The sequence below is a fragment of the Puntigrus tetrazona genome, unplaced genomic scaffold (genome assembly GCF_018831695.1).
Source record: "Puntigrus tetrazona isolate hp1 unplaced genomic scaffold, ASM1883169v1 S000000985, whole genome shotgun sequence".
NCBI classification, from domain to species: domain Eukaryota; kingdom Metazoa; phylum Chordata; class Actinopteri; order Cypriniformes; family Cyprinidae; genus Puntigrus; species Puntigrus tetrazona.
In genome coordinates this window covers 1-18619 of record NW_025048580.1, presented here as the reverse complement: position 1 = coordinate 18619, position 18619 = coordinate 1, and the positions used below count along the sequence as shown (strand labels likewise).

Genomic DNA, 18619 nt, shown 5'->3' with positions numbered 1-18619 from the left:
CAAAAAAATACTTCAAAATGAGCTACATTAAAGATAAGAGCATTAGTTAAGTAGTTAAAAACAGTCAAACTCTGTTTAAAGAACAGCTACTTTAAAGGCAATTGAATTAAATACAGTAAGGGAAAGCAAAGAGCTGGTCAAACTTTGGCCACACTAAGGGCCAGTGTATTAGATAAGTAGTGAAAAACTCAAAAACTTACAGCACCTGGTATTCCTAGGCAGTCTCCCATCCAAGTACTAATTAGGCCCAACTCTGCTTAGCTTCTGAGATCAGACAAGATCAGGCGTGAACAGAGTGGTATGGCCGTAAGCTAAAGCTGCTGCAAAAGCCCCCTATTTTAAGGTGAGGCACACTAAGTGCCATTATACTAGATAAGTAATGAATGAAATACAAAAAATACTTCAAAATGAGCTACATTAAAGATAAGAGCATTAGTTAAGTAGTTAAAAACAGTCAAACTCTGTTTAAAGAACAGCTACTTTAAAGGCAATTGAATTAAATAAACAGTAAGGGAAAGCAAAGAGCTGGTCAAACTTTGGCCACACTAAGGGCCAGTGTATTAGATAAGTAGTGAAAAACTCAAAACTTACAGCACCTGGTATTCCTAGACAGTCTCCCATCCAAGTACTAACTAGGCCCAACTCTGCTTAGCTTCTGAGATCAGACGAGATCAGGCGTGAACAGGTGGGATGGCTGTAAGCTTGAAAGCTGCTGCAAAAAGCCCCTATTTTAAGGTGAGGCACACTAAGTGCCATTATACTAGATAAGTAATGAATGAAATACAAAAAATACTTCAAAATGAGCTACATTAAAGATAAGAGCATTAGTTAAGTAGTTAAAAATAGTCAAACTCTGTTTAAAGAACAGCTACTTTAAAGGCAATTGAATTAAATAAGCAGTAAGGGAAAGCAAAGAGCTGGTCAAACTTTGGCCACACTAAGGGCCAGTGTATTAGATAAGTAGTGAAAAACTCAAAACTTACAGCACCTGGTATTCCTAGGCAGTCTCCCATCCAAGTACTAACTAGGCCCAACTCTGCTTAGCTTCTGAGATCAGACAAGATCAGGCGTGAACAGAGTGGTATGGCCGTAAGCAAAAGCTGCTGCAAAAAGCCCCCTATTTTAAGGTGAGGCACACTAAGTGCCATTATACTAGATAAGTAATGAATGAAATACAAAAAAATACTTCAAAATGAGCTACATTAAAGATAAGAGCATTAGTTAAGTAGTTAAAAACAGTCAAACTCTGTTTAAAGAACAGCTACTTTAAAGGCAATTGAATTAAATAAGCAGTAAGGGGAAAGCAAAGAGCTGGTCAAACTTTGGCCACACTAAGGGCCAGTGTATTAGATAAGTAGTGAAAAAACTCAAAAACTTACAGCACCTGGTATTCCTAGACAGTCTCCCATCCAAGTACTAACTAGGCCCAACTCTGCTTAGCTTCTGAGATCAGACGAGATCAGGCGTGAACAGGGTGGGATGGCCGTAAGCGAAAGCTGCTGCAAAAGCCCCTATTTTAAGGTGAGGCACACTAAGTGCCATTATACTAGATAAGTAATGAATGAAATACAAAAAATACTTCAAAATGAGCTACATTAAAGATAAGAGCATTAGTTAAGTAGTTAAAAACAGTCAAACTCTGTTTAAAGAACAGCTACTTTAAAAGGCAATTGAATTAAATAAGCAGTAAGGGAAAGCAAAGAGCTGGTCAAACTTTGGCCACACTAAGGGCCAGTGTATTAGATAAGTAGTGAAAAACTCAAAAACTTACAGCACCTGGTATTCCTAGGCAGTCTCCCATCCAAGTACTAACTAGGCCCAACTCTGCTTAGCTTCTGAGATCAGACGAGATCAGGTGTGAACAGGGTGGTATGGCAGTAAGCGAAAAGCTGCTGCAAAAGCTCCCTATTTGCTAAGGTGAGGCACACTAAAATGCCATTATACTAGATAAGTAATGAATGAAATACAAAAAAATACTTCAAAATGAGCTACATTAAAGATAAGAGCATTAGTTAAGTAGTTAAAAACAGTCAAACTCTGTTTAAAGAACAGCTACTTTAAAGGCAAATTGAATTAAATAAGCAGTAAGGAAAGCAAAGAGCTGGTCAAACTTTGGCCACACTAAGGCCAGTGTATTAGATAAGTAGTGAAAAACTCAAAACTTACATCACCTGGTATTCCTAGGCAGTCTCCCATCCAAGTACTAACTAGGCCCAACTCTGCTTAGCTTCTGAGATCAGACGAGATCAGGCGTGAACAGGTGGGATGGTCAGTAAGCGAAAGCTGCTGCAAAAAGCCCTATTTTAAGGTGAGGCACACTAAGTGCCATTATACTAGATAAGTAATGAATGAAATACAAAAAATACTTCAAAATGAGCTACATTAAAGATAAGAGCATTAGTTAAGTAGTTAAAAACAGTCAAACTCTGTTTAAAGAACAGCTACTTTAAAGGCAATTGAATTAAATAAGCAGTAAGGGAAAGCAAAAGAGCTGGTCAAACTTTGGCCACACTAAGGGCCAGTGTATTAGATAAGTAGTGAAAAACTCAAAAACTTACAGCACCTGGTATTCCTAGGCAGTCTCCCATCCAAGTACTAACTTAGGCCCAACTCTGCTTAGCTTCTGAGATCAGACGTGAACAGGTGGTATGGTCGTAGGCAAAGCTGCTGCAAAAAGCCCCCTATTTTAAGGTGAGGCACACTAAGTGCCATTTATACTAGATAAGTAATGAATGAAATACAAAAAATACTTCAAAATGAGCTACATTAAAGATAAGAGCATTAGTTAAGTAGTTAAAAACAGTCAACTCTGTTTAAAGAACAGCTACTTTAAAGGCAATTTGAATTAAATAAACATTATGGAGAAAAGCAAAGAGTTGGTCAAACTTTGGCCACACTAAGGGCCAGTGTATTAGATAAGTAGTGAAAAACTCAAAACTTACAGCACCTGGTATTCCTAGGCAGTCTCCCATCCAAGTACTAACTAGGCCTAAAACTGCTTAGCTTGAGAGATCAGACGAGATCAGGCGTGAACAGGTGGTATGGCTGTGAAGCCAAAGCTGCGTAAAAAGTTTCCTATTTGTTGTGAGGTACTCTAAGTGCCATTATACTAGATAAGTAATGAATAGCTACAAAAAAAATGTTTCCTAAAAATGAGCTACACTAAAGATAAGAGTATTAGTTGTTATAATTAAAAATAGTCAAAACTTCTGTTTCTAAAGAACAGCTACTTTTAAAGGCAACTGAATTAAATAAGCAGTATGGGAAAGCAAAGAGTTACTCAAACTTTGGGCTGCACTCAAGGGCCAGTGTATTAGACAGGTTAGTGAAAAACTCAAAACTTACAGCATCTCCTGGTATTCCTAGGGCAGTCTCCCCATCCAAGCATTAATTCAGGCCCACCCCATTTTTAGCTTCTGAGATCAGACGAGATCAGGGCGTGAACAGATGGTATGGCGTAGGCTTAAAGCTACGTAAAAGGCCCCCTTATTTTAAGCGTGAGGCACACCAAGTGCTACGACACCAGATAAGCAATGAATGAAATACAAAAATACTTCCAAAATGAGCTACATTAAAGATAAGACATTAGTTAAGTAGTTAAAAATAGTCAAATCCTCTGCTTCTAAAGAACAGCCACTTTAAAGGCAAATTGAAATCTAAAATAAGCAGGCGTGGTGCTAAAAGAGCTGGTCGTAAACTTTGGCCACACTACGGGGCCAGTGTATTAGATAAGCAGTGAAAAACCCAAAACTCCACGGCACCTGGTAATCCCGTAGCAGTCTCCCATACAAGTATCAACTAGGCTCTAACTCTGCTTAGCTTGAGATCAGATTTAGATCAGGCGGAACAGTGTGGGATGGTTTGCTTAAAGTTGCTGCAAAGCCCTTATTTTAAGGTGAGGTACACTATGCCATTATACTAGATAAGTAATGAATGAAATACAAAAATACTTCAAATGAGCTATATTAAAGATAAGTAAGAGCATTAGTTAAGTGAAGGGGTTAAAACAGTCAAACTCTGTTTAAAGAACAGCTACTTTAAAGGGCAATTGAATTAAAACAGCAGCAAGGGAAAGCAAAGAGCTGGTCAGAACTTTGGCCACACTAAGGGCCAGTGTATTAGATAAGTAGTGAAAAACTCAAAACTTACAGCACCTGGTATTCCTAGGCAGTCTCCCATCCAAGTACTAACTAGGCCCAACTCTGCTTAGCTTCTGAGATCAGACGAGATCAGGCGTGAACAGGGTGGGATGGCCGTAAGCTAAAGCTGCTGCAAAAAGCCCCTATTTTAAGGTGAGGCACACTAAGTGCCATTATACTAGATAAGTAATGAATGAAATACAAAAAAAAATACTTCAAAATGAGCTACATTAAAGATAAGAGCATTAGTTAAGTAGTTAAAAACAGTCAAACTCTGTTTAAAGAACAGCTACTTTAAAGGCAATTGAATTAAATAAGCAGTAAGGGAAAGCAAAGAGCTGGTCAAACTTTGGCCACACTAAGGGCCAGTGTATTAGATAAGTAGTGAAAAACTCAAAAACTTACAGCACCTGGTATTCCTAGGCAGTCTCCCATCCAAGTACTAACTAGGCCCAACTCTGCTTAGCTTCTGAGATCAGACGAGATCAGGCGGAACAGGGTGGGATGGCCGTAGCAAAAGCTGCTGCAAAAAGCCCCTATTTTAAGGTGAGGCACACTATGCCATTATACTAGATAAGTAATGAATGAAATACAAAAAAATACTTCAAAATGAGCTACATTAAAGATAAGAGCATTAGTTAAGTAGTTAAAAACAGTCAAACTCTGTTTAAAGAACAGCTACTTTAAAGGCAATTGAATTAAATAAGCAGTAAGGGAAAGCAAAGAGCTGGTCAAACTTTGGCCACACTAAGGGCCAGTGTATTAGATAAGTAGTGAAAAACTCAAAAACTTACAGCACCTGGTATTCCTAGGCAGTCTCCCATCCAAGTACTAACTAGGCCCAACTCTGCTTAGCTTCTGAGATCAGACGAGATCAGGCGTGAACAGGGTGGGATGGCCGTAAGCTTAAAGCTGCTGCAAAAAGCCCCTATTTTAAGGTGAGGCACACTAAGTGCCATTATACTAGATAAGTAATGAATGAAATACAAAAAAATACTTCAAAATGAGCTACATTAAAGATAAGAGCATTAGTTAAGTAGTTAAAAACAGTCAAACTCTGTTTAAAGAACAGCTACTTTAAAGGCAATTGAATTAAATAAGCAGTAAGGGAAAGCAAAGAGCTGGTCAAACTTTGGCCACACTAAGGGCCAGTGTATTAGATAAGTAGTGAAAAACTCAAAACTTACAGCACCTGGTATTCCTAGGCAGTCTCCCATCCAAGTACTAACTAGGCCCAACTCTGCTTAGCTTCTGAGATCAGACGAGATCAGGCGTGAACAGGGTGGGATGGCCGTAAGCGAAAGCTGCTGCAAAAAGCCCCTATTTTAAGGTGAGGCACACTAAGTGCCATTATACTAGATAAGTAATGAATGAAATACAAAAATACTTCAAAATGAGCTACATTAAAGATAAGAGCATTAGTTAAGTAGTTAAAAACAGTCAAACTCTGTTTAAAGAACAGCTACTTTAAAGGCAATTGAATTAAATAAGCAGTAAGGGAAAGCAAAGAGCTGGTCAAACTTTGGCCACACTAAGGGCCAGTGTATTAGATAAGTAGTGAAAAACTCAAAAACTTACAGCACCTGGTATTCCTAGGCAGTCTCCCATCCAAGTACTAACTAGGCCCAACTCTGCTTAGCTTCTGAGATCAGACGAGATCAGGCGTGAACAGGGTGGTATGGCCGTAAGCTAAAAGCTGCTGCAAAAAGCCCCTATTTTAAGGTGAGGCACACTAAGTGCCATTATACTAGATAAGTAATGAATGAAATACAAAAAATACTTCAAAATGAGCTACATTAAAGATAAGAGCATTAGTTAAGTAGTTAAAAACAGTCAAACTCTGTTTAAAGAACAGCTACTTTAAAGGCAATTGAATTAAATAAGCAGTAAGGGAAAGCAAAGAGCTGGTCAAACTTTGGCCACACTAAGGGCCAGTGTATTAGATAAGTAGTGAAAAACTCAAAACTTACAGCACCTGGTATTCCTAGGCAGTCTCCCATCCAAGTACTAACTAGGCCCAACTCTGCTTAGCTTCTGAGATCAGACGAGATCAGGCGTGAACAGGGTGGTATGGCCGTAAGCTAAAGCTGCTGCAAAAAGCCCTATTTTAAGGTGAGGCACACTAAGTGCCATTATACTAGATAAGTAATGAATGAAATACAAAAAAATACTTCAAAATGAGCTACATTAAAGATAAGAGCATTAGTTAAGTAGTTAAAAACAGTCAAACTCTGTTTAAAGAACAGCTACTTTAAAGGCAATTGAATTAAATAAGCAGTAAGGGAAAGCAAAGAGCTGGTCAAACTTTGGCCACACTAAGGGCCAGTGTATTAGATAAGTAGTGAAAAACTCAAAACTTACAGCACCTGGTATTCCTAGGCAGTCTCCCATCCAAGTACTAACTAGGCCCAACTCTGCTTAGCTTCTGAGATCAGACGAGATCAGGCGTGAACAGGGTGGGATGGCCGTAAGCTAAAGCTGCTGCAAAAGCCCCCTATTTTAAGGTGAGGCACACTAAGTGCCATTATACTAGATAAGTAATGAATGAAATACAAAAAAATACTTCAAAATGAGCTACATTAAAGATAAGAGCATTAGTTAAGTAGTTAAAAACAGTCAAACTCTGTTTAAAGAACAGCTACTTTAAAGGCAATTGAATTAAATAAGCAGTAAGGGAAAGCAAAGAGCTGGTCAAACTTTGGCCACACTAAGGGCCAGTGTATTAGATAAGTAGTGAAAAACTCAAAAACTTACAGCACCTGGTATTCCTAGGCAGTCTCCCATCCAAGTACTAACTAGGCCCAACTCTGCTTAGCTTCTGAGATCAGACGAGATCAGGCGTGAACAGGTGGTATGGCCGTAAGCTAAAGCTGCTGCAAAAAGCCCCTATTTTAAGGTGAGGCACACTAAGTGCCATTATACTAGATAAGTAATGAATGAAATACAAAAAAATACTTCAAAATGAGCTACATTAAAGATAAGAGCATTAGTTAAGTAGTTAAAAACAGTCAAACTCTGTTTAAAGAACAGCTACTTTAAAGGCAATTGAATTAAATAAGCAGTAAGGGAAAGCAAAGAGCTGGTCAAACTTTGGCCACACTAAGGGCCAGTGTATTAGATAAGTAGTGAAAAACTCAAAACTTACAGCACCTGGTATTCCTAGGCAGTCTCCCATCCAAGTACTAACTAGGCCCAACTCTGCTTAGCTTCTGAGATCAGACGAGATCAGGCGTGAACAGGGTGGTATGGCCGTAAGCGAAAGCTGCTGCAAAAGCCCCTATTTTAAGGTGAGGCACACTAAGTGCCATTATACTAGATAAGTAATGAATGAAATACAAAAAAATACTTCAAAATGAGCTACATTAAAGATAAGAGCATTAGTTAAGTAGTTAAAAACAGTCAAACTCTGTTTAAAGAACAGCTACTTTAAAGGCAATTGAATTAAATAAGCAGTAAGGGAAAGCAAAGAGCTGGTCAAACTTTGGCCACACTAAGGGCCAGTGTATTAGATAAGTAGTGAAAAACTCAAAAACTACAGCACCTGGTATTCCTAGGCAGTCTCCCATCCAAGTACTAACTAGGCCCAACTCTGCTTAGCTTCTGAGATCAGACGAGATCAGGCGTGAACAGGGTGGTATGGCCGAAGCTAAAGCTGCTGCAAAAAGCCCCTATTTTAAGGTGAGGCACACTAATGCCATTATACTAGATAAGTAATGAATGAAATACAAAAAAAAATACTTCAAAATGAGCTACATTAAAGATAAGAGCATTAGTTAAGTAGTTAAAAACAGTCAAACTCTGTTTAAAGAACAGCTACTTTAAAGGCAATTGAATTAAATAAGCAGTAAGGGAAAGCAAAGAGCTGGTCAAACTTTGGCCACACTAAGGGCCAGTGTATTAGATAAGTAGTGAAAAACTCAAAACTTACAGCACCTGGTATTCCTAGGCAGTCTCCCATCCAAGTACTAACTAGGCCCAACTCTGCTTAGCTTCTGAGATCAGACGAGATCAGGCGTGAACAGGGTGGTATGGCCAGTAAGCTAAAGCTGCTGCAAAAGCCCCTATTTTAAGGTGAGGCACACTAAGTGCCATTATACTAGATAAGTAATGAATGAAATACAAAAAAATACTTCAAAATGAGCTACATTAAAGATAAGAGCATTAGTTAAGTAGTTAAAAACAGTCAAACTCTGTTTAAAGAACAGCTACTTTAAAGGCAATTGAATTAAATAAGCAGTAAGGGAAAGCAAAGAGCTGGTCAAACTTTGGCCACACTAAGGGCCAGTGTATTAGATAAGTAGTGAAAAACTCAAAACTTACAGCACCTGGTATTCCTAGGCAGTCTCCCATCCAAGTACTAACTAGGCCCAACTCTGCTTAGCTTCTGAGATCAGACGAGATCAGGCGTGAACAGGGTGGTATGGCCGTAAGCTAAAGCTGCTGCAAAAAGCCCCTATTTTTAAGGTGAGGCACACTAAGTGCCATTATACTAGATAAGTAATGAATGAAATACAAAAAATACTTCAAAATGAGCTACATTAAAGATAAGAGCATTAGTTAAGTAGTTAAAAACAGTCAAACTCTGTTTAAAGAACAGCTACTTTAAAGGCAATTGAATTAAATAAGCAGTAAGGAAAGCAAAGAGCTGGTCAAACTTTGGCCACACTAAGGGCCAGTGTATTAGATAAGTAGTGAAAAACTCAAAAACTTACAGCACCTGGTATTCCTAGGCAGTCTCCCATCCAAGTACTAACTAGGCCCAACTCTGCTTAGCTTCTGAGATCAGACGAGATCAGGCGTGAACAGGGTGGTATGGCCGTAAGCTAAAGCTGCTGCAAAAAGCCCCCTATTTTAAGGTGAGGCACACTAAGTGCCATTATACTAGATAAGTAATGAATGAAATACAAAAAAATACTTCAAAATGAGCTACATTAAAGATAAGAGCATTAGTTAAGTAGTTAAAAACAGTCAAACTCTGTTTAAAGAACAGCTACTTTAAAGGCAATTGAATTAAATAAGCAGTAAGGGAAAGCAAAGAGCTGGTCAAACTTTGGCCACACTAAGGGCCAGTGTATTAGATAAGTAGTGAAAAACTCAAAACTTACAGCACCTGGTATTCCTAGGCAGTCTCCCATCCAAGTACTAACTAGGCCCAACTCTGCTTAGCTTCTGAGATCAGACGAGATCAGGCGTGAACAGGGTGGGATGGCCGTAAGCTAAAAGCTGCTGCAAAAAGCCCCTATTTTAAGGTGAGGCACACTAAGTGCCATTATACTAGATAAGTAATGAATGAAATACAAAAAAATACTTCAAAATGAGCTACATTAAAGATAAGAGCATTAGTTAAGTAGTTAAAAACAGTCAAACTCTGTTTAAAGAACAGCTACTTTAAAGGCAATTGAATTAAATAAGCAGTAAGGAAAGCAAAGAGCTGGTCAAACTTTGGCCACACTAAGGGCCAGTGTATTAGATAAGTAGTGAAAAACTCAAAAACTTACAGCACCTGGTATTCCTAGGCAGTCTCCCATCCAAGTACTAACTAGGCCCAACTCTGCTTAGCTTCTGAGATCAGACGAGATCAGGCGTGAACAGGGTGGTATGGCCGTAAGCTTAAAGCTGCTGCAAAAGCCCCTATTTTAAGGTGAGGCACACTAAGTGCCATTATACTAGATAAGTAATGAATGAAATACAAAAAAATACTTCAAAATGAGCTACATTAAAGATAAGAGCATTAGTTAAGTAGTTAAAAACAGTCAAACTCTGTTTAAAGAACAGCTACTTTAAAGGCAATTGAATTAAATAAGCAGTAAGGGAAAGCAAAGAGCTGGTCAAACTTTGGCCACACTAAGGGCCAGTGTATTAGATAAGTAGTGAAAAACTCAAAACTTACAGCACCTGGTATTCCTAGGCAGTCTCCCATCCAAGTACTAACTAGGCCCAACTCTGCTTAGCTTCTGAGATCAGACGAGATCAGGCGTGAACAGGGTGGGATGGCCGTAAGCTTAAAGCTGCTGCAAAAGCCCCTATTTTAAGGTGAGGCACACTAAGTGCCATTATACTAGATAAGTAATGAATGAAATACAAAAATACTTCAAAATGAGCTACATTAAAGATAAGAGCATTAGTTAAGTAGTTAAAAACAGTCAAACTCTGTTTAAAGAACAGCTACTTTAAAGGCAATTGAATTAAATAAGCAGTAAGGGAAAGCAAAGAGCTGGTCAAACTTTGGCCACACTAAGGGCCAGTGTATTAGATAAGTAGTGAAAAACTCAAAAACTTACAGCACCTGGTATTCCTAGGCAGTCTCCCATCCAAGTACTAACTAGGCCCAACTCTGCTTAGCTTCTGAGATCAGACGAGATCAGGCGTGAACAGGTGGTATGGCCGTAAGCGAAAGCTGCTGCAAAAAGCCCCCTATTTTAAGGTGAGGCACACTAAGTGCCATTATACTAGATAAGTAATGAATGAAATACAAAAATACTTCAAAATGAGCTACATTAAAGATAAGAGCATTAGTTAAGTAGTTAAAAACAGTCAAACTCTGTTTAAAGAACAGCTACTTTAAAGGCAATTGAATTAAATAAGCAGTAAGGGAAAGCAAAGAGCTGGTCAAACTTTGGCCACACTAAGGGCCAGTGTATTAGATAAGTAGTGAAAAACTCAAAAACTTACAGCACCTGGTATTCCTAGGCAGTCTCCCATCCAAGTACTAACTAGGCCCAACTCTGCTTAGCTTCTGAGATCAGACGAGATCAGGCGTGAACAGGGTGGGATGGCCGAAGCTTAAAGCTGCTGCAAAAGCCCCCTATTTTAGGTGAGGCACACTAAGTGCCATTATACTAGATAAGTAATGAATGAAATACAAAAAAATACTTCAAAATGAGCTACATTAAAGATAAGAGCATTAGTTAAGTAGTTAAAAACAGTCAAACTCTGTTTAAAGAACAGCTACTTTAAAGGCAATTGAATTAAATAAGCAGTAAGGGAAAGCAAAGAGCTGGTCAAACTTTGGCCACACTAAGGGCCAGTGTATTAGATAAGTAGTGAAAAACTCAAAAACTTACAGCACCTGGTATTCCTAGGCAGTCTCCCATCCAAGTACTAACTAGGCCCAACTCTGCTTAGCTTCTGAGATCAGACGAGATCAGGCGTGAACAGGGTGGTATGGCCGTGTTTAAAAGCTGCTGCAAAAAGCCCTATTTTAAGGTGAGGCACACTAAGTGCCATTATACTAGATAAGTAATGAATGAAATACAAAAAATACTTCAAAATGAGCTACATTAAAGATAAGAGCATTAGTTAAGTAGTTAAAAACAGTCAAACTCTGTTTAAAGAACAGCTACTTTAAAGGCAATTGAATTAAATAAGCAGTAAGGGAAAGCAAAGAGCTGGTCAAACTTTGGCCACACTAAGGGCCAGTGTATTAGATAAGTAGTGAAAAACTCAAAAACTTACAGCACCTGGTATTCCTAGGCAGTCTCCCATCCAAGTACTAACTAGGCCCAACTCTGCTTAGCTTCTGAGATCAGACGAGATCAGGCGTGAACAGGGTGGTATGGCTGTAAGCTAAAGCTGCTGCAAAAGCCCCCTATTTTAAGGTGAGGCACACTAAGTGCCATTATACTAGATAAGTAATGAATGAAATACAAAAAAATACTTCAAAATGAGCTACATTAAAGATAAGAGCATTAGTTAAGTAGTTAAAAACAGTCAAACTCTGTTTAAAGAACAGCTACTTTAAAGGCAATTGAATTAAATAAGCAGTAAGGGAAAGCAAAGAGCTGGTCAAACTTTGGCCACACTAAGGGCCAGTGTATTAGATAAGTAGTGAAAAACTCAAAAACTTACAGCACCTGGTATTCCTAGGCAGTCTCCCATCCAAGTACTAACTAGGCCAAACTGCTTAGCTTCTGAGATCAGACGAGATCAGGCGTGAACAGGGTGGGATGGCCGTAAAGCTTAAAGCTGCTGCAAAAAGCCCCCTATTTTAAGGTGAGGCACACTAAGTGCCATTATACTAGATAAGTAATGAATGAAATACAAAAAAATACTTCAAAATGAGCTACATTAAAGATAAGAGCATTAGTTAAGTAGTTAAAAACAGTCAAACTCTGTTTAAAGAACAGCTACTTTAAAGGCAATTGAATTAAATAAGCAGTAAGGGAAAGCAAAGAGCTGGTCAAACTTTGGCCACACTAAGGGCCAGTGTATTAGATAAGTAGTGAAAAACTCAAAAACTTACAGCACCTGGTATTCCTAGGCAGTCTCCCATCCAAGTACTAACTAGGCCCAACTCTGCTTAGCTTCTGAGATCAGACGAGATCAGGCGTGAACAGGGTGGTATGGCCGTAAGCTAAAGCTGCTGCAAAAAGCCCCTATTTTAAGGTGAGGCACACTAAGTGCCATTATACTAGATAAGTAATGAATGAAATACAAAAAAATACTTCAAAATGAGCTACATTAAAGATAAGAGCATTAGTTAAGTAGTTAAAAACAGTCAAACTCTGTTTAAAGAACAGCTACTTTAAAGGCAATTGAATTAAATAAGCAGTAAGGGAAAGCAAAGAGCTGGTCAAACTTTGGCCACACTAAGGGCCAGTGTATTAGATAAGTAGTGAAAAACTCAAAAACTTACAGCACCTGGTATTCCTAGGCAGTCTCCCATCCAAGTACTAACTAGGCCCAACTCTGCTTAGCTTCTGAGATCAGACGAGATCAGGCGTGAACAGGGTGGTATGGCCGTAAGCAAAGCTGCTGCAAAAAGCCCCTATTTTAAGGTGAGGCACACTAAGTGCCATTATACTAGATAAGTAATGAATGAAATACAAAAAATACTTCAAAATGAGCTACATTAAAGATAAGAGCATTAGTTAAGTAGTTAAAAACAGTCAAACTCTGTTTAAAGAACAGCTACTTTAAAGGCAATTGAATTAAATAAGCAGTAAGGGAAAGCAAAGAGCTGGTCAAACTTTGGCCACACTAAGGGCCAGTGTATTAGATAAGTAGTGAAAAAACTCAAAAACTTACAGCACCTGGTATTCCTAGGCAGTCTCCCATCCAAGTACTAACTAGGCCCAACTCTGCTTAGCTTCTGAGATCAGACGAGATCAGGCGTGAACAGGGTGGGATGGCCGAAGCTTAAAGCTGCTGCAAAAGCCCCTATTTTAAGGTGAGGCACACTAAGTGCCATTATACTAGATAAGTAATGAATGAAATACAAAAAAATACTTCAAAATGAGCTACATTAAAGATAAGAGCATTAGTTAAGTAGTTAAAAACAGTCAAACTCTGTTTAAAGAACAGCTACTTTAAAGGCAATTGAATTAAATAAGCAGTAAGGGAAAGCAAAGAGCTGGTCAAACTTTGGCCACACTAAGGGCCAGTGTATTAGATAAGTAGTGAAAAACTCAAAAACTTACAGCACCTGGTATTCCTAGGCAGTCTCCCATCCAAGTACTAACTAGGCCCAACTCTGCTTAGCTTCTGAGATCAGACGATCAGATCAGGCGTGAACAGGGTGGTATGGCCGTAAGCTAAAGCTGCTGCAAAAGCCCCTATTTTAAGGTGAGGCACACTAAGTGCCATTATACTAGATAAGTAATGAATGAAATACAAAAATATACTTCAAAATGAGCTACATTAAAGATAAGAGCATTAGTTAAGTAGTTAAAAACAGTCAAACTCTGTTTAAAGAACAGCTACTTTAAAGGCAATTGAATTAAATAAGCAGTAAGGGAAAGCAAAGAGCTGGTCAAACTTTGGCCACACTAAAGGGCCAGTGTATTAGATAAGTAGTGAAAACTCAAAAAACTTACAGCACCTGGTATTCCTAGGCAGTCTCCCATCCAAGTACTAACTAGGCCCAACTCTGCTTAGCTTCTGAGATCAGACGAGATCAGGCGTGAACAGGGTGGTATGGCCGTAAGCTTAAAGCTGCTGCAAAGCCCCTATTTTAAGGTGAGGCACACTAAGTGCCATTATACTAGATAAGTAATGAATGAAATACAAAAAATACTTCAAAATGAGCTACATTAAAGATAAGAGCATTAGTTAAGTAGTTAAAAACAGTCAAACTCTGTTTAAAGAACAGCTACTTTAAAGGCAATTGAATTAAATAAGCAGTAAGGGAAAGCAAAGAGCTGGTCAAACTTTGGCCACACTAAGGGCCAGTGTATTAGATAAGTAGTGAAAAAACTCAAAAACTTACAGCACCTGGTATTCCTAGGCAGTCTCCCATCCAAGTACTAACTAGGCCCAACTCTGCTTAGCTTCTGAGATCAGACGAGATCAGGCGTGAACAGGGTGGTATGGCCGTAAGCAAAAGCTGCTGCAAAAAGCCCCCTATTTTAAGGTGAGGCACACTAAGTGCCATTATACTAGATAAGTAATGAATGAAATACAAAAAAATACTTCAAAATGAGCTACATTAAAGATAAGAGCATTAGTTAAGTAGTTAAAAAACAGTCAAACTCTGTTTAAAGAACAGCTACTTTAAAGGCAATTGAATTAAATAAGCAGTAAGGGAAAGCAAAGAGCTGGTCAAACTTTGGCCACACTAAGGGCCAGTGTATTAGATAAGTAGTGAAAAACTCAAAACTTACAGCACCTGGTATTCCTAGGCAGTCTCCCATCCAAGTACTAACTAGGCCCAACTCTGCTTAGCTTCTGAGATCAGACGAGATCAGGCGGAACAGGGTGGTATGGCCGTAGTTTAAAGCTGCTGCAAAAAGCCCCTATTTTAAGGTGAGGCACACTATGCCATTATACTAGATAAGTAATGAATGAAATACAAAAAATACTTCAAAATGAGCTACATTAAAGATAAGAGCATTAGTTAAGTAGTTAAAAACAGTCAAACTCTGTTTAAAGAACAGCTACTTTAAAGGCAATTGAATTAAATAAGCAGTAAGGGAAAGCAAAGAGCTGGTCAAACTTTGGCCACACTAAGGGCCAGTGTATTAGATAAGTAGTGAAAAACTCAAAACTTACAGCACCTGGTATTCCTAGGCAGTCTCCCATCCAAGTACTAACTAGGCCCAACTCTGCTTAGCTTCTGAGATCAGACGAGATCAGGCGTGAACAGGGTGGGATGGCCGTGTTTAAAGCTGCTGCAAAAAGCCCCTATTTTAAGGTGAGGCACACTAAGTGCCATTATACTAGATAAGTAATGAATGAAATACAAAAAATACTTCAAAATGAGCTACATTAAAGATAAGAGCATTAGTTAAGTAGTTAAAAACAGTCAAACTCTGTTTAAAGAACAGCTACTTTAAAGGCAATTGAATTAAATAAGCAGTAAGGGAAAGCAAAGAGCTGGTCAAACTTTGGCCACACTAAGGGCCAGTGTATTAGATAAGTAGTGAAAAACTCAAAACTTACAGCACCTGGTATTCCTAGGCAGTCTCCCATCCAAGTACTAACTAGGCCCAACTCTGCTTAGCTTCTGAGATCAGACGAGATCAGGTGTGAACAGGGTGGGATGGCCAGAAGCAAAGCTGCTGCAAAAGCCCCCTATTTTAAGGTGAGGCACACTAAGTGCCATTATACTAGATAAGTAATGAATGAAATACAAAAAAATACTTCAAAATGAGCTACATTAAAGATAAGAGCATTAGTTAAGTAGTTAAAAACAGTCAAACTCTGTTTAAAGAACAGCTACTTTAAAGGCAATTGAATTAAATAAGCAGTAAGGGAAAGCAAAGAGCTGGTCAAACTTTGGCCACACTAAGGGCCAGTGTATTAGATAAGTAGTGAAAAACTCAAAAACTTACAGCACCTGGTATTCCTAGGCAGTCTCCCATCCAAGTACTAACTAGGCCCAACTCTGCTTAGCTTCTGAGATCAGACGAGATCAGGCGTGAACAGGGTGGGATGGCCGTAAGCTTAAAGCTGCTGCAAAAAGCCCCTATTTTAAGGTGAGGCACACTAAGTGCCATTATACTAGATAAGTAATGAATGAAATACAAAAAAATATTCAAAATGAGCTACATTAAAGATAAGAGCATTAGTTAAGTAGTTAAAAACAGTCAAACTCTGTTTAAAGAACAGCTACTTTAAAGGCAATTGAATTAAATAAGCAGTAAGGGAAAGCAAAGAGCTGGTCAAACTTTGGCCACACTAAGGGCCAGTGTATTAGATAAGTAGTGAAAAACTCAAAAACTTACAGCACCTGGTATTCCTAGGCAGTCTCCCATCCAAGTACTAACTAGGCCCAACTCTGCTTAGCTTCTGAGATCAGACGAGATCAGGCGTGAACAGGGTGGGATGGCCGTGTAAGCGAAAGCTGCTGCAAAAAGCCCCCTATTTTAAGGTGAGGCACACTATGCCATTATACTAGATAAGTAATGAATGAAATACAAAAAAATACTTCAAAATGAGCTACATTAAAGATAAGAGCATTAGTTAAGTAGTTAAAAACAGTCAAACTCTGTTTAAAGAACAGCTACTTTAAAGGCAATTGAATTAAATAAGCAGTAAGGGAAAGCAAAGAGCTGGTCAAACTTTGGCCACACTAAGGGCCAGTGTATTAGATAAGTAGTGAAAAACTCAAAACTTACAGCACCTGGTATTCCTAGGCAGTCTCCCATCCAAGTACTAACTAGGCCCAACTCTGCTTAGCTTCTGAGATCAGACGAGATCAGGCGTGAACAGGTGGGATGGCCGTAAGCGAAAAGCTGCTGCAAAAAGCCCCTATTTTAAGGTGAGGCACACTAAGTGCCATTATACTAGATAAGTAATGAATGAAATACAAAAATACTTCAAAATGAGCTACATTAAAGATAAGAGCATTAGTTAAGTAGTTAAAAACAGTCAAACTCTGTTTAAAGAACAGCTACTTTAAAGGCAATTGAATTAAATAAGCAGTAAGGGAAAGCAAAGAGCTGGTCAAACTTTGGCCACACTAAGGGCCAGTGTATTAGATAAGTAGTGAAAAACTCAAAAACTTACAGCACCTGGTATTCCTAGGCAGTCTCCCATCCAAGTACTAACCAGGCCCCAACTCTGCTTAGCCTGAGATCAGAGACGAGATCAGGCGGAACAGGGTGGTATGGCCGTAGCCAAAGCTGCTGCAAAAGCCCTCTATTTTGCTGTGAGGCACACTAAGTGCCATTAGCTCAGATAAGCAATGAATGAAATACAAAAAAATACTTCCAAAATGAGCTACATTAGCATGTTTACATTAGTTAAGTAGTTAAAACAGTCAAATCTCTGTTTAAAGAACAGCTACTTTAAAGGCAATTGAATTAAATAAGCAGTAAGGGAAAGCAAAGAGCTGGTCAAACTTTTGCCACACTATGGCTGCTAGTGTATTAGATAAGTAGTGAAAAATCAAAAACTCTACAGCACCTGGTATTCCTAGGCAGCTCCCATCCAAGGCACTAACTAGGCCCAACTCTGCTTAGCTTCTGAGATCAGACGCAGATCAGGCGTGAACAGGGTGGGATGGTCGTAAGCGAAAGCTGCTGCAAAAAGCTCCCTATTTTAAGGTGAGGCACACCAAGTGCCATTATACTCAGATAAGTAATGAATGAAATACAAAAAAAAATGCTTCAAAATGAGCTACATTAAAGATAAGAGCATTAGTTAAGTAGTTAAAAACAGTCAAACTCTCTGTTTAAAGAACAGCTACTTTTTTAGCGCAATTGAATTAAATAAGCAGTAAGGGAAAGCAAAGAGCTGGTCAAACTTTGGCCACACACTCAAGGGCCAGTGTATTAGATAAGTAGTGAAAACTCAAAAACTTACAGCACCTGGTATCTCCTAGGCAGTCTCCCCATCCAAGTACTAACTAGCCCAACTCTGCTTAGCTTCTGAGATCAGACGAAGATCAGGCGTGAACAGGTGGTATGGCCGCAGTTTCTAAAGCTGCTGCAAAAGCCCCTATTTTAAGGTGAGGCACACTTAAGTGCCATTATACTAGATAAGTAAATGAATGAAATACAAAAAAATATTTCAAAATGAGCTACATTAAAGATAAGAGCATTAGTTAAGTAGTTAAAACAGTCAAACTCTCTGTTTAAAGAACAGCTACTTTAAAGGCAATTGAATTAAATAAGCAGTAAGGGAAAGCAAAGAGCTGGTCAAACTTTGGCCACACTAAGGGCCAGTGTATTAGATAAGTAGTGAAAACTCAAAACTTACAGCACCTGGTATTCCTAGGCAGTCTCCCCATCCAAGTACTAACTAGGCCCAACTCTGCTTAGCTTCCTGAGATCAGACGAGATCAGGCGTGAACAGGGTGGGGATGGCCGTAGTTTCTAAAGCTGCTGCAAAAAGCCCCTATTTGCCAGGTGAGGCACACTAAGTGCCATTATACTAGATAAGCAATGAATGAAATACAAAAAAATACTAAAAACAAAATGAGCTACATTAAAGATAAGAGCATTAGTTAAGTAGTTAAAAACAGCCAAACTCTGTTTAAAGAACAGCTACTTTAAAGGCAATTGAATCTAAAATAGCAGTAAGGGAAAGCAAAGAGC

At 38.8% G+C, this 18619-nt stretch overlaps 14 non-coding genes and 25 pseudogenes across 14 annotated transcripts; all 39 read right to left on the bottom strand.

Moving 5' to 3' along the window:
• Positions 1-193: 193 nt before the first annotated feature.
• Positions 194-312, bottom strand: LOC122338541. Its single transcript, XR_006249814.1, has one exon. It is a non-coding gene; the product is annotated as a 5S ribosomal RNA (ribosomal RNA).
• Positions 313-584: 272 nt separating this feature from the next.
• Positions 585-702, bottom strand: LOC122338506 (annotated as a pseudogene).
• A 274-nt stretch (positions 703-976) lies between these two features.
• On the bottom strand, positions 977-1095 carry LOC122338534. Its single transcript, XR_006249807.1, has one exon. It is a non-coding gene; the product is annotated as a 5S ribosomal RNA (ribosomal RNA).
• A 277-nt stretch (positions 1096-1372) lies between these two features.
• LOC122338556 lies at positions 1373-1491 on the bottom strand (annotated as a pseudogene).
• Positions 1492-1764: 273 nt separating this feature from the next.
• Positions 1765-1883, bottom strand: LOC122338540. Its single transcript, XR_006249813.1, has one exon. It is a non-coding gene; the product is annotated as a 5S ribosomal RNA (ribosomal RNA).
• A 276-nt stretch (positions 1884-2159) lies between these two features.
• Positions 2160-2278, bottom strand: LOC122338515 (annotated as a pseudogene).
• Positions 2279-4142: 1864 nt separating this feature from the next.
• Positions 4143-4261, bottom strand: LOC122338550 (annotated as a pseudogene).
• Positions 4262-4537: 276 nt separating this feature from the next.
• On the bottom strand, positions 4538-4655 carry LOC122338513 (annotated as a pseudogene).
• Positions 4656-4926: 271 nt separating this feature from the next.
• LOC122338549 lies at positions 4927-5045 on the bottom strand (annotated as a pseudogene).
• Positions 5046-5319: 274 nt separating this feature from the next.
• LOC122338547 lies at positions 5320-5438 on the bottom strand (annotated as a pseudogene).
• Positions 5439-5710: 272 nt separating this feature from the next.
• On the bottom strand, positions 5711-5829 carry LOC122338520. Its single transcript, XR_006249793.1, has one exon. It is a non-coding gene; the product is annotated as a 5S ribosomal RNA (ribosomal RNA).
• A 273-nt stretch (positions 5830-6102) lies between these two features.
• On the bottom strand, positions 6103-6221 carry LOC122338519. Its single transcript, XR_006249792.1, has one exon. It is a non-coding gene; the product is annotated as a 5S ribosomal RNA (ribosomal RNA).
• A 272-nt stretch (positions 6222-6493) lies between these two features.
• LOC122338546 lies at positions 6494-6612 on the bottom strand (annotated as a pseudogene).
• A 274-nt stretch (positions 6613-6886) lies between these two features.
• Positions 6887-7004, bottom strand: LOC122338489 (annotated as a pseudogene).
• Positions 7005-7277: 273 nt separating this feature from the next.
• Positions 7278-7396, bottom strand: LOC122338516. The gene has a single exon (XR_006249791.1). It is a non-coding gene; the product is annotated as a 5S ribosomal RNA (ribosomal RNA).
• A 272-nt stretch (positions 7397-7668) lies between these two features.
• LOC122338542 lies at positions 7669-7787 on the bottom strand (annotated as a pseudogene).
• A 273-nt stretch (positions 7788-8060) lies between these two features.
• Positions 8061-8180, bottom strand: LOC122338563 (annotated as a pseudogene).
• Positions 8181-8452: 272 nt separating this feature from the next.
• LOC122338505 lies at positions 8453-8571 on the bottom strand. The gene has a single exon (XR_006249790.1). It is a non-coding gene; the product is annotated as a 5S ribosomal RNA (ribosomal RNA).
• A 273-nt stretch (positions 8572-8844) lies between these two features.
• Positions 8845-8963, bottom strand: LOC122338493. Its single transcript, XR_006249789.1, has one exon. It is a non-coding gene; the product is annotated as a 5S ribosomal RNA (ribosomal RNA).
• A 274-nt stretch (positions 8964-9237) lies between these two features.
• Positions 9238-9356, bottom strand: LOC122338545 (annotated as a pseudogene).
• A 274-nt stretch (positions 9357-9630) lies between these two features.
• Positions 9631-9749, bottom strand: LOC122338559. Its single transcript, XR_006249816.1, has one exon. It is a non-coding gene; the product is annotated as a 5S ribosomal RNA (ribosomal RNA).
• Positions 9750-10022: 273 nt separating this feature from the next.
• LOC122338544 lies at positions 10023-10141 on the bottom strand (annotated as a pseudogene).
• Positions 10142-10413: 272 nt separating this feature from the next.
• Positions 10414-10531, bottom strand: LOC122338488 (annotated as a pseudogene).
• A 273-nt stretch (positions 10532-10804) lies between these two features.
• Positions 10805-10923, bottom strand: LOC122338508 (annotated as a pseudogene).
• Positions 10924-11196: 273 nt separating this feature from the next.
• Positions 11197-11315, bottom strand: LOC122338495 (annotated as a pseudogene).
• A 272-nt stretch (positions 11316-11587) lies between these two features.
• Positions 11588-11706, bottom strand: LOC122338531. The gene has a single exon (XR_006249804.1). It is a non-coding gene; the product is annotated as a 5S ribosomal RNA (ribosomal RNA).
• A 274-nt stretch (positions 11707-11980) lies between these two features.
• On the bottom strand, positions 11981-12097 carry LOC122338514 (annotated as a pseudogene).
• A 277-nt stretch (positions 12098-12374) lies between these two features.
• LOC122338548 lies at positions 12375-12493 on the bottom strand. Its single transcript, XR_006249815.1, has one exon. It is a non-coding gene; the product is annotated as a 5S ribosomal RNA (ribosomal RNA).
• A 274-nt stretch (positions 12494-12767) lies between these two features.
• LOC122338537 lies at positions 12768-12886 on the bottom strand. Its single transcript, XR_006249810.1, has one exon. It is a non-coding gene; the product is annotated as a 5S ribosomal RNA (ribosomal RNA).
• Positions 12887-13159: 273 nt separating this feature from the next.
• LOC122338507 lies at positions 13160-13278 on the bottom strand (annotated as a pseudogene).
• A 273-nt stretch (positions 13279-13551) lies between these two features.
• On the bottom strand, positions 13552-13673 carry LOC122338564 (annotated as a pseudogene).
• A 274-nt stretch (positions 13674-13947) lies between these two features.
• On the bottom strand, positions 13948-14066 carry LOC122338526. Its single transcript, XR_006249799.1, has one exon. It is a non-coding gene; the product is annotated as a 5S ribosomal RNA (ribosomal RNA).
• A 273-nt stretch (positions 14067-14339) lies between these two features.
• LOC122338486 lies at positions 14340-14458 on the bottom strand. The gene has a single exon (XR_006249788.1). It is a non-coding gene; the product is annotated as a 5S ribosomal RNA (ribosomal RNA).
• Positions 14459-14733: 275 nt separating this feature from the next.
• On the bottom strand, positions 14734-14851 carry LOC122338503 (annotated as a pseudogene).
• Positions 14852-15121: 270 nt separating this feature from the next.
• LOC122338504 lies at positions 15122-15240 on the bottom strand (annotated as a pseudogene).
• A 271-nt stretch (positions 15241-15511) lies between these two features.
• LOC122338494 lies at positions 15512-15630 on the bottom strand (annotated as a pseudogene).
• Positions 15631-15903: 273 nt separating this feature from the next.
• LOC122338543 lies at positions 15904-16022 on the bottom strand (annotated as a pseudogene).
• Positions 16023-16296: 274 nt separating this feature from the next.
• LOC122338509 lies at positions 16297-16415 on the bottom strand (annotated as a pseudogene).
• A 274-nt stretch (positions 16416-16689) lies between these two features.
• Positions 16690-16807, bottom strand: LOC122338500 (annotated as a pseudogene).
• Between the last annotated feature and the right edge of the window lie 1812 nt (positions 16808-18619).